Source organism: Bos indicus x Bos taurus, chromosome 15 (assembly GCF_003369695.1).
Source record: "Bos indicus x Bos taurus breed Angus x Brahman F1 hybrid chromosome 15, Bos_hybrid_MaternalHap_v2.0, whole genome shotgun sequence".
NCBI classification, from domain to species: domain Eukaryota; kingdom Metazoa; phylum Chordata; class Mammalia; order Artiodactyla; family Bovidae; genus Bos; species Bos indicus x Bos taurus.
Window position 1 is genome coordinate 8,424,795 of NC_040090.1, and position 10,255 is coordinate 8,435,049.

The window sequence follows — 10,255 nt, forward strand, 5'->3', positions numbered from 1 at the left end:
AGGACTCTTAGCATCTTTGAAGCAGAGGACTATGGGAGACCTTGGAGACTCCATTGACCATAGTTCTGAGAGTGATGCCACCACCCCTCAGTACATGCAGTAGATGGAGGCGGGCCATTCAGCACTTCAGTCAAATTCTGATCACACTGGAAGAGCAGAAGAGGCAACAGAAAACAAAAAGTAGACTTAGAAGATAGTCCTATGGGCAGCATCCTCAGTCTTTCTCCATGGAGACAAATATTATCCAGGGACAAGGAGGCACTGAGTCAACATCTGTGTGTCCCTGAGACACACACCATCTGTGTGTCACTTATCTCAGCCTCAGTGTCCTCATCTCAAAAATGGGAAGGGACCCCAATACCACAGTGTGACTGTGAGGATGAAATGAGAGGTGAGCTTCCTTTACTTCCTTGCCACCATTTGGTCTATAACCAGTAATGCCTTTCAGCCTCCCTCTCTCCTTCCCTCTCTGATCATTAATTCTATGTATCATTCCATTGGGCCATCAGGGATCTGGACATAGGGTCAAACATTCTGGGTGTTCATGTGAGGGAGTTTCTGAATGAGACTCACATTTGAATGGGTAGACCAGGGAAAGCAGATTGCCCTTCCTATGTGGGTGGGCCTCATCCAATCAATTGAAGGCTTAAATAGAACAAAAAGGCTGAGGATATGGGGGGCTCCTCCTGCCTGGCTGACTTGAGCCAGGACGTCAGTCTTTTCCTGCCTTCAGACTTAAACTGGACCATCAGTTCTTCTTGGGCCTCAAGCCTGCTGGCTTTCAGATTAGAACTTACACTGTTAGCTTTCCTGGGTCTCTAGCTTGCTGACGGCTGATCTTGGGACCGCTCAGCCTCCATAATTGTATGAATCAGTTGCTTATAATAAAATCTCTTTCTATCTGTATATATCCATCTTACTGATAGTGCTTCTCTGGAGAACTCTGCCTAATATATCCTCCTCTTGTGCCTCCTCCCCCACCCCAGTTCAGTATTTTGGAGGTTTCTGGCCTCCAGTTATGATACCTGCCAAGAGGCCTGACCTGCCTCTGTCATGGCAAATATCCTTGCACTCACCCACAAGGGAAGAGAAATTTTGGTGAAGCAGAACCATTCCAGGTTCCTGGTTTCAAATCCTGACTCTGGCATTGACTTAGGGACCCAGGCTTGCAGTCCTCATCTGATAACAGGGCTGCTGGCCCTGCACTGCCTGCCCCCATCTAGACTCTAAAGTGTGTATCTGCAGCTTTTTATTCCTGTCCCAGCCCCCTGGCTCAGGACCTTGCTCCCATCTTGTTCCTCATGAATGTTTGATGACTGACTGAAGGAGCGTAGGAGGAATCTCTGTGTAATTACAGGAGACACCCGTCAGAGGCTCAGAGACCCAGAGATGTCCAAAGACATTCTATTAAGTGAGATGGAAATTAAATGACAAGCCAGCCCTGTGCACTGGAGGAGGAGAAGGAGAGCACTCCAGAAGCCGGGGTCGTCAGAGAGCTCTCTTCCAAATGTGTTTTCACGCAAACGGTGGAGCCCAGTGAACCTTGGACATGAAGCTCTTTCCAAATGAGTCTTTAATAATGTAGTTATACAAATTGAGCCTAATTAAATTGTACCCGTTGAAAATGCACTGCTGTACATCTGAATGATGAAATCGGGATCAAAAAGCAATCCAGAAAAGATGTGAAGGTAATTTTCCACTTGTACTAAGCAAGCTGGGATCTTCAAATTGCAATTGCTTTGAATGCCCACCTGGGATTATTAAAGGGCCAGTCCCACAGGTCTATGGCTTCTCAAATCCAGCCCTATCTCTCTCTCTCCCTCTCCCTTGGCTGCTGGCCAAGTGGCCTCCAGAGCAGGAGGCAGAGGTGGGCAGGAAGGGCCTGCGGGCCCCTGAGGTCATACCAGCCTCTCTCTGGTCCTTGAAAACCCCAAGCCTGCTCCCTGCTAGAGGCCTCTGCTCCTGCTGGCCGTCCTGGTGTGGCTGCCTCACTCTCACCAGCCCTGTGATGGGCTTACAGAATATCTCCCACTGGACAAGCTGCTGACTCTATCCAAAGTCACCTGCTCTGTCCACTCACATCACTCTCTCACCATCCTGATTTGTTTGCTTCAAAACACATCACAACACTCGGCAGCACTCCTGATTGGCCGACTTTTCCACTGCCCCCCCATCCTCATCCCCAGTCCCAGATGGAAACTCCAAGAGCTCAGGGACCATTTCTGTCTGTCTGTCTGCTCTCTCCCCAAGCCCTTGACACAGAACAGATGCTAAGTGAGCAGGTGTCGAATAAATGGACGTCAGAGCTGGATGGTCCTGAAAGCTCAATAGCCAGCCCCATGTCGAAGTCCAGAGGCGGGGGGCAGCTTTCCGCGACTCACCCAGTGAATCTGAAGGTGGCAAGGGAGGCTCTGGGTCATGGTCAAAACGCCCTTCTCATTTCTCCTCTAATCTTCCAGGATGGTGAGGGAGGTCTCCTCGACCACCTATGGGGCGGTGACCACTCCAGAGCCTGACCACCTGCACTTAAGTCCTCTTGTCTGACTTTACGAGATGTATTGACCCTGGGTAAGTGCCAGAACCTCAGGTTTCTCTTGTATAAAATGGAAATAACGCTGGTACTGCCCGGACATGGTCATGTCACTGCCCCAGCAAGATGATTTTATTGTAGTGTGCCCCGATCTGTGCTTGGGCACTCAGGTCTGTGCTCTTGACCCCGCCCCAGGACTGCTGAATCCCTGCCTCCTGGAGTCCTCCACCCTCCGCTCCCCCCCCACCACCCCGCCCCTGCAACCTCCCCATGGCCTGATTGATAAGAGTCGGACTGCTGACTTCTGCTCTCCAGTCTCTCTCCTGACAAGGCTGCCTCGTGTCAGGTCTGAAAGGCAAGTTTACAAGATAGATTTTAAAAGCCTCCCGGACAGGGGAGCTGGTTTACATGCCTCCAGGGCCAATTCAGCATTCGCCTTTTAATGAAAACAGACTCCTGGTTCCCGAGTGAGCTCAGAAGAGACACTCAGCTCATAGCAGTCATTCGGCGAGCGTTTGCTGCCAGGATGCACTGCGTCGTCCTCAATCTTGGGGGTTCAGGACTTCTCCCCCCAGGACCCTGTCTATTTCCTCCTTTCTACCTGCTCTCTCTCCTCTTTCCAAAAATGCCAAAATAAGAGTGGTAAGTTTGTGGGGGTGTGAGTCATTCTGGGTCTAGTAGATGAGATGATCCCAAGTAGTGATTTTTAAAAAGAAGTGAACCAACATTTAAAAGTCAGGTGATTTCTTATTTTTTAATAATTGAGGGACTTCCATGGGGGCCTGGAGGCTAAGACTCTGTCCTCCCAATGCAGGAGGCCTGGGGTTTGGTTCCTGGTCAGGGAACTAGATCCCACATGCCGCAATCAGGAGTTTGAACGCCACAACTAAAGGTTCCGAGGGCTGCAGCTAAGACCTGGCAAGCCAAATATATTGAAAATAAATATTTTTTAAAAATTGGATTTCCAGTCTGAAGATTTGCTAGTAACCCCAGCACTCACACACATGTACGCGCGCACACACACACACACACACCCTGCATCACTACAGCAGGCTGGGGCAGAGCAGTGGCCCCCTCTCTGAACGAGCTGCGTTTTCTCAGGTTTTTGACAATTCCCACCTCTCCTGTGCTCAGCTTGTTCTCTGTGGACACCTGAGTTTCAGAGCCCCATCCTGCCACATACCCGGCTGGGGTCTTAGACCAGTGCACTCGCTTTATAGATGAGGACACTAAAGTTCAGAGAGGGAGAGTGACTTGTCCGAAGTCGCCCAGAAAGTTGATCATGCCGCCAGGACCAGAGCCCAGAGTGCAGCCTCCCGGGGGCCATTCGCTGCCCTGACCGCAGACCGCACCCTTGGGCTTCTGGGGGTTCCCCTCTTCGATGTCTGAAGGCAGCTGTAGCCTCCTCCACGTGGCTGCCGAAGAGAGATTTGAACACTCAGATCTGTTCTCATTATGTCACTCACTTCTCCGCTTTGAGGAAAAAGAACATTTTTCCCGGTCTCAGGATAGAGTCAGCCTCCTTGGAATGACATTCTGAGCCCGCACTCCGTGGCCCCAGCCCACCTCTCCTGCCTCACCTGTCACTCCCACCACCCTCCCCGCAGCCGGTCTTGACCATTCGCTCTTCCCCAAACACCCCACTGTGCCCTTTCCACAGGCTGCAGGGCCCTGCCTTTCTGCAGATGGAATTCTGCTCAGCCTTCAAGGGCCCTCGCCACATCATTTCCACTGAGAGGCCTTCCTGGACTCCTGATCGCACTGCAGGGTCCCCCGGCCAGAGCTAACGACACCCTCCTCTCCTCCACCCTGGACTCCTGATCGCACTGCAGGGCCCCCCAGTCAGAGCTAATGACACCCTCCTTTCCTCCACCCTGGACTCCTGATCGCACTGCAGGGTCCCCCGGCCAGAGCTAACGACACCCTCCTCTCCTCCACCGCTCTGCTTATCCCTCTTTAGCACAGGTTGCTTTGTGTTCTTGCCCCAGTTGCTGCTTTTGCCTTATTATCAACTACTGCCAGACAGTAGATAACTTACTGAGCCCTTAATGTGTCCCAGGCTGAGCCCTTCCCCTGGATTTGCTCATACATTCAATAGTCCTCAGTTCAGTTCAGTTCAGTTGCTCAGTCGTGTACGACTTTGCAACCTCATGGACTGCAACATGCCAGGCCTCCCTGTCTATTACCAACTCCTGGAGTTTACTCAAACTCATGTCCATTGAATTGGTGATGCCATCCAACCATCTCATCCTCTGTTGTCTCCTTCTCCTCCTGCCTTCAATCTTTCTTAGCATCAGGGTCTTTTATTGAAGAAATGAGTCAGTTCTTTGCATCAGGTGGCCAAAGTATTGGAATTTCAGCTTCAGCATCAGTCTTTCCAATGAATATTTAGGACTGAGTTCCTTTAGGATGGACTGGTTGGACCTCCTTGCAGTCCAAGGGACTCTCAAGAGTCTTCTCCAACACCACAGGACCAGAATGAGCTACTGGAATTTCCCCATGTACCCCACCCACCTCTGGGCCTTATCTCATGCTGTTCCCTCTGCCTGTACTGGGAACTCTCCACACCTTCCTTCCCCTCTTCCAGAAGACGCCCTGCCCTTTTAGAGGTACACTCTGAACCTGGCCTGCCTACCCCTCTGAGCCCAGCTCAGTCCACTTCTCCCCTTGCTCACTCCGCCTCGGCCACACTGGCCTCCCTCTGCTCCTCACATAAAGCCAAGTCCTTTCTTGCTCCAGGACTCTTGTCCTTGCTGTCCCCTTGGCCTGGAAGGCCCTTTTGCTGTCCTTGCTCCTCCTCGTCATTCAGGTCACAGCTCCAATGTCACCACCTCTGGGGTGACACATGCCCTCTTTGCTCCTGCATGGCCGAGACGACTGAGTGGTCACCTGTCTTCCAGGAGTTGAAGCCTCAGGGAAACGGAGTCTGCATTCGTCTTGGTCGCGGTAACCCCAGCACCTGGAGGGAGACCTGGCACACAGTAGGTGCTCAATAAATCTTTGAGTAGCTGCAAGGAAGGGAGGGAGGGAAAGAGAGTACAGACGAAAGGAAAGAAGGAAGGGAGGGGGTAGTGGGAGAAGGGAAAATAAGAAAGGAGTGCCTAGTTCTCCTAGCTCTTGCTGTCTTGCAAGGTTGCACTTTAAAACTGACAAAACATCTTGTCCCTGGCGCAGAGTGTGGGCGGAAGCGGGGGTGGGGAGGGAGGGGAACCAAGGACAGGAAGGGACAGACATCTCTCTTTACCCTCCAACGGCAGGATCTGAGTGAGGTTCTTAACACTCAGAGCCTCTTTCCCCTCCCTTGTCCTGGGGGCAGGGGTACAATATAAAGACAGGCACCCCTAGATGTCAAGTTCACTGGGAAGGGCCAGAGGAGTGTCAGAGATTGGGCCTGACCAGAGGCTGAATTGGGGACAAGAAAGATTAGAGCTTGAAGAAGACAGGAGTCCTGGTGAGCAGGGGACAGGAGGGGAGGCGAATGTCCGCCCACAGCTCTGAAGCCGAGAGTGAGCAGCCTTACCGCTGCCTGATAAACACAGCCGTTACCCAGGCCGTAAATTAGAGTCAGGGTCCCAGATTAGCCCTGGAATTAAGTACTGTAAGAATCTGAGGAGAAAAAAAAACCACATAAAATTCAATTTAAAGATTAAACAGTTATGCTTTCCGGTGAAGCAGGCCTCCTGAGATGATTAAATCGCCCCGCATTTGGGCAGGAGCTCTCACCTGAAGGTCTCAAGCTGGCAGCAAGTTACGCAGTGGGTTGAAACAGGGTGCCCCTGGTCCCTAAGGCTTCAGGTCCTTGGGGAAGGACCAGCTATGCCTGCTTGTCCCCCACCCATCAGTCAAGCCCCACTCCAATCATCCCCTGCTCTTGGGTCACAAAGGAGAAACCAGGAGGAGAGGAGGGCTGCCAGGGAAGCCCATCCCCATCTTGGGGAGCTGAGAGTTTGCAGATTGCCGACGTGACCATGCACAGCACTGGGAGTATACAGATTGTGTCCAGGATGGAAGGTAAGACCCCAAAGGACCTCATGTCCACTCTTCTTTGGATGAGGAAAACAAGATCCAGAGAACAGAGGGATTCACCCAAGACTACTTAATTAAATGTCAGGAGCAAGACTCTGGGTCTCCTGACATTTGGGGTTCATTTCTTAGTAACGGCACACAAGCCATTCAAGCAAGGCAGTTACAGGCAAGTAACACCTGTCCCAGGACTTTGGTTGGAGTTGTCAGGAATAAGGCACTTTCTTTCTCCTGAGGTTGCCCAGCTGGTCAGATGTAACCCTAGATATTGTGAAACTCATCTTTGTCATTAACTAGACAGAGGCTACCTGAAGGTTAAGCCAAAGGGATGGAGAGAGATTTCAGATGATCTTCTTTAAGCACCTGGATCCAGCTATGCCTGAATGCAGTAACATGAAATGGTTTCAGTGACACAAGTCAAAACCTTCCAAGTCCGAGACCATTTGAATTGGGTTTCTGTCACATGTAACTGTAAGAGTCCTGACTCATTCAATTGTCCTCTTCTGGAGAAGAGAACCCAACCTTCTAAGAACAGCCTGTCAAACTTTGCAGGACTCGGCACAGCTGCTCCACATCAAAGTGTTTATGGGGCCCACGCTTGTTCTACCCAATCTTTGAGCCTCCAAGAGTGCCTCTGTCTAGAATGTGTTTTCCGCTTGTGTGCCTGGAAGACTCCTTTTCATTCCCCCAAATCCTCCCAGCAGTAACTACTTTTCTGATTTTTTTTCCCAGTCTTCTCCAGATGGATCATTTCTTCCCTTACTATATCAAGCATTTGGTGTATTTCTCTTATGCTTTGTCTCTTGGTTTGCAATCGTCATTTATTTATATATTTGCTTCCCCCAGAGGTAAGGAACCAGTTTTCAAATGCCCTGATATCTCCCAAGCTTAACACAGGTCCTGGTATGTAGGATGGAGCAGAACTGAACAGAACATGGGACAGAAAGGCACTAAACATATATAATTGGCTGATATCTTTCATAATTAGCCAACGGGAGTCCGTGTCTCCAAATTTCTCCTGAAGTCATCTGCCAAAACTGGCCAGGGAAGCCTTTTGGATAGATGAGCCTTTTGATACACTTCTACCAAGCCCTGACTTGGTTACGCGTTTTGGTTCCAGATTCTCATCCCTTGGGTTCTAAGCCTGGCTCTGTCACTTCCGGCCTGTGTGTCTGTAGAAAGGAGCCTTCACCTCTCTGGGCCCCAAGCTTCCGGGTTGGACAAAGTGCCACGGTGCTGTGTAAAGAGCTTGGAACGGCGTCCGGCACATGGTAAGCACCCAGTAAATCTTAGGTGTCATTACTCAACACAGAGGAAACGAAAATTAACAGGAACTTCAACGAGGACACTTTGTACTTTTCACTATCACTCTGTTTCATATTAAACGGTGTTTGTGGGAGCGTGTACCGTGCCACCCTGTTTAATTGGTTTAGAAGCACTTCTGAAAGCTCACCGCTGCCCCGAGCCCAGGCATGAGGTTTCAACGTGATTAACAAAGATGTCCGTGGTCATTTCATAAAATTGTCGAGCGTCAGGTACTTAGTGAGGAACATCATCACATCGTTTCTGTGGGAGAAGTAGATCAGATTTAGATCATTTCGGCTAATAACCGCATTTTACAAGCCCAGGCTCTCCCAGGCCAGGTGGAAAAAACAGCTCAGAAATGGGAATTCACCACAGACCTTGTTCACTCCCTGGCGTTGCTCACCAGAGTCGGCACAGAAGCTCACCTCCCACCGTTGTGAAGCTAGATGGAATTCTCAGCTCCCAGGAAATAGCGTGCTCCCACAGGGCTCTTTCTGACGATTGGAAGGCTAGCCTACATACGCGCCGAGTTTCCCTTATCACAGAGTATCAAAAAGGGTGGGAGGGCCAGGGAGAGCTCAGTTACTGAAAGCCTCCTGGGATCAGGCATTGTGCTTGAGGCCATTATCTCGTTAAATCCCACAGCATCCCTGGAAGAAAGGTACTGTGATTATACCCATTTTGCAGATGAGAAAACAAGGTCCAGAGAGGTGAACTGACTTGTCCAAAGTCACCCAGCATTCTAACATGGAATAGAAGCAGAGCTGTCTCACCGCAAGGCCGGTTTTCCTCCATACTTCATCCGCGTCCTGGGGTGTCGTGTCCGGGAGCCCTTCCCAGCCTGACTCTGAGCCCATTTCTGCTTTGGCTCCCAGCCTGTGTCCTACTGACTCGTACTGTCAAGCCTGGCAGAAGATTCCGGCACAAGTTCTCTCTTGGGTAATATACAGATGACCACTTATGTAGTTTTTAAGCTATTGGAACCAGCTTCCAGGAGGGTCCACGCCATGGATACACCAGTTTCTAAGTAAGGGAAACCTGTGTCCTAGAGAAGAACAACTCACAATTCATATCCTACCGTGATTTATTCTCAGTTAATGACGACGGCAAGTGACCTCCATGACCACTGGCATGCTCCTCCAAGACTGACTTTAGGTGAACTTGGGACATAGAGTTCAGAGACGTGAGGGACCAAAGAGGGGCCTGGGTACCTTTGGATTGGCTGCATATTCGGGATTTGGCTCACCTTATGCAGAAGAGGGACTGTGCTGACGTCCAGATGTCAGGAGAGCCCCCGGGGACACTGAAGGTGTGGATGATGAAGCCACAGGCTGGCTCGGGCTCCACTGCCCCTCAGAAAGAGAGGAATTCAGCCCCCCTGTCCTAACGCTTCTACACTGACCTGCCGATGTCCAGAAGAGAGGGGACTCCTGGGCTGGCTTAATATCAATAATAACACCAGTGTCCTCTCTTTCTTCAACTTCCCTCTGGATGGTGAGGACTTTGAAGACCTTGAGGGGAGGCAAGCTACAGGATGGAGGGGGCCTGGGTCCCTAAATGACTGCATGGAGCAGTGCTCTCTCTCCTCCACTGACCTGCTTTGAACTTATGGCATGAGTAATAAACTGACTCTTCTGGAATTAAAAGCCTGAGACTTGGGGTTGTTTGTTACAGCAATGATCCCACACTGACTGATACATTCTTCCTTCACAGACTCAGTCTTGAGCCTCTCTCTCAATTTCCTCTTCTCCCTGAACCTTGGGTTTTCCTATCTGTTTCCTGGCTTCTGACCTCTCCTCATCCTGGGGCAATTCTTCTCCTGCTACCCTGACACCTATGCTAGAGTCAGTGCTTCTCTCTGGTTCTTCAAGGCCTCCTGGGAAGTGACCAATCACCTGTAAGGAGCAAGGTCAGGAGGGAAAAAACAGACCACATCTCTGGATTGAGATGTGAGCCTACAACTCCAATCTGGGCTCTACTATAAACCTGCTGCATGACTGTGGATAAGTCATTCCCCCCTCTGAGTTTCCATTGCTTCATCTATGAAATGTGGAAGAAAGAAGTTTCACCTTTAACAGTGGCAGTCAAGTTGGATTCAACTGCTAAATCAGACAGACTCACAGGATCCCCAACGACAGTGCTCACTAACCTACAGTCGCTTACAGGGAGAGGACTCATCAGGATGGACTTTACGGCTAGGCACCGGAGAGGCAGGTGAGGGTCTCCAGCACCCTCCCTCTGTAAGGGATGTAGAACACCTCCAGACTGGGGAGGAGCCTCGTTAGGCATTTGTACATTTTGCTGGTCATGTCGGCATTTTTCCGCTACGTTACCAACCTCAACGGCAGAGCTGTCAGGGGTCTTGCCAAGGCCAGGTGCAAACCATCAGTCTCACTG

The 10,255-nt window shown here is 50.6% G+C and overlaps 1 long non-coding RNA gene across 1 annotated transcript; it reads left to right on the forward strand.

Moving 5' to 3' along the window:
- Nucleotides 1-5,774: 5,774 nt before the first annotated feature.
- Nucleotides 5,775-9,498, forward strand: LOC113905373. The gene is made up of 3 exons (XR_003514651.1): nucleotides 5,775-6,541; nucleotides 7,674-7,824; nucleotides 8,504-9,498. It is a non-coding gene; the product is annotated as an uncharacterized LOC113905373 (long non-coding RNA).
- The last annotated feature ends 757 nt before the right edge of the window (nucleotides 9,499-10,255 follow it).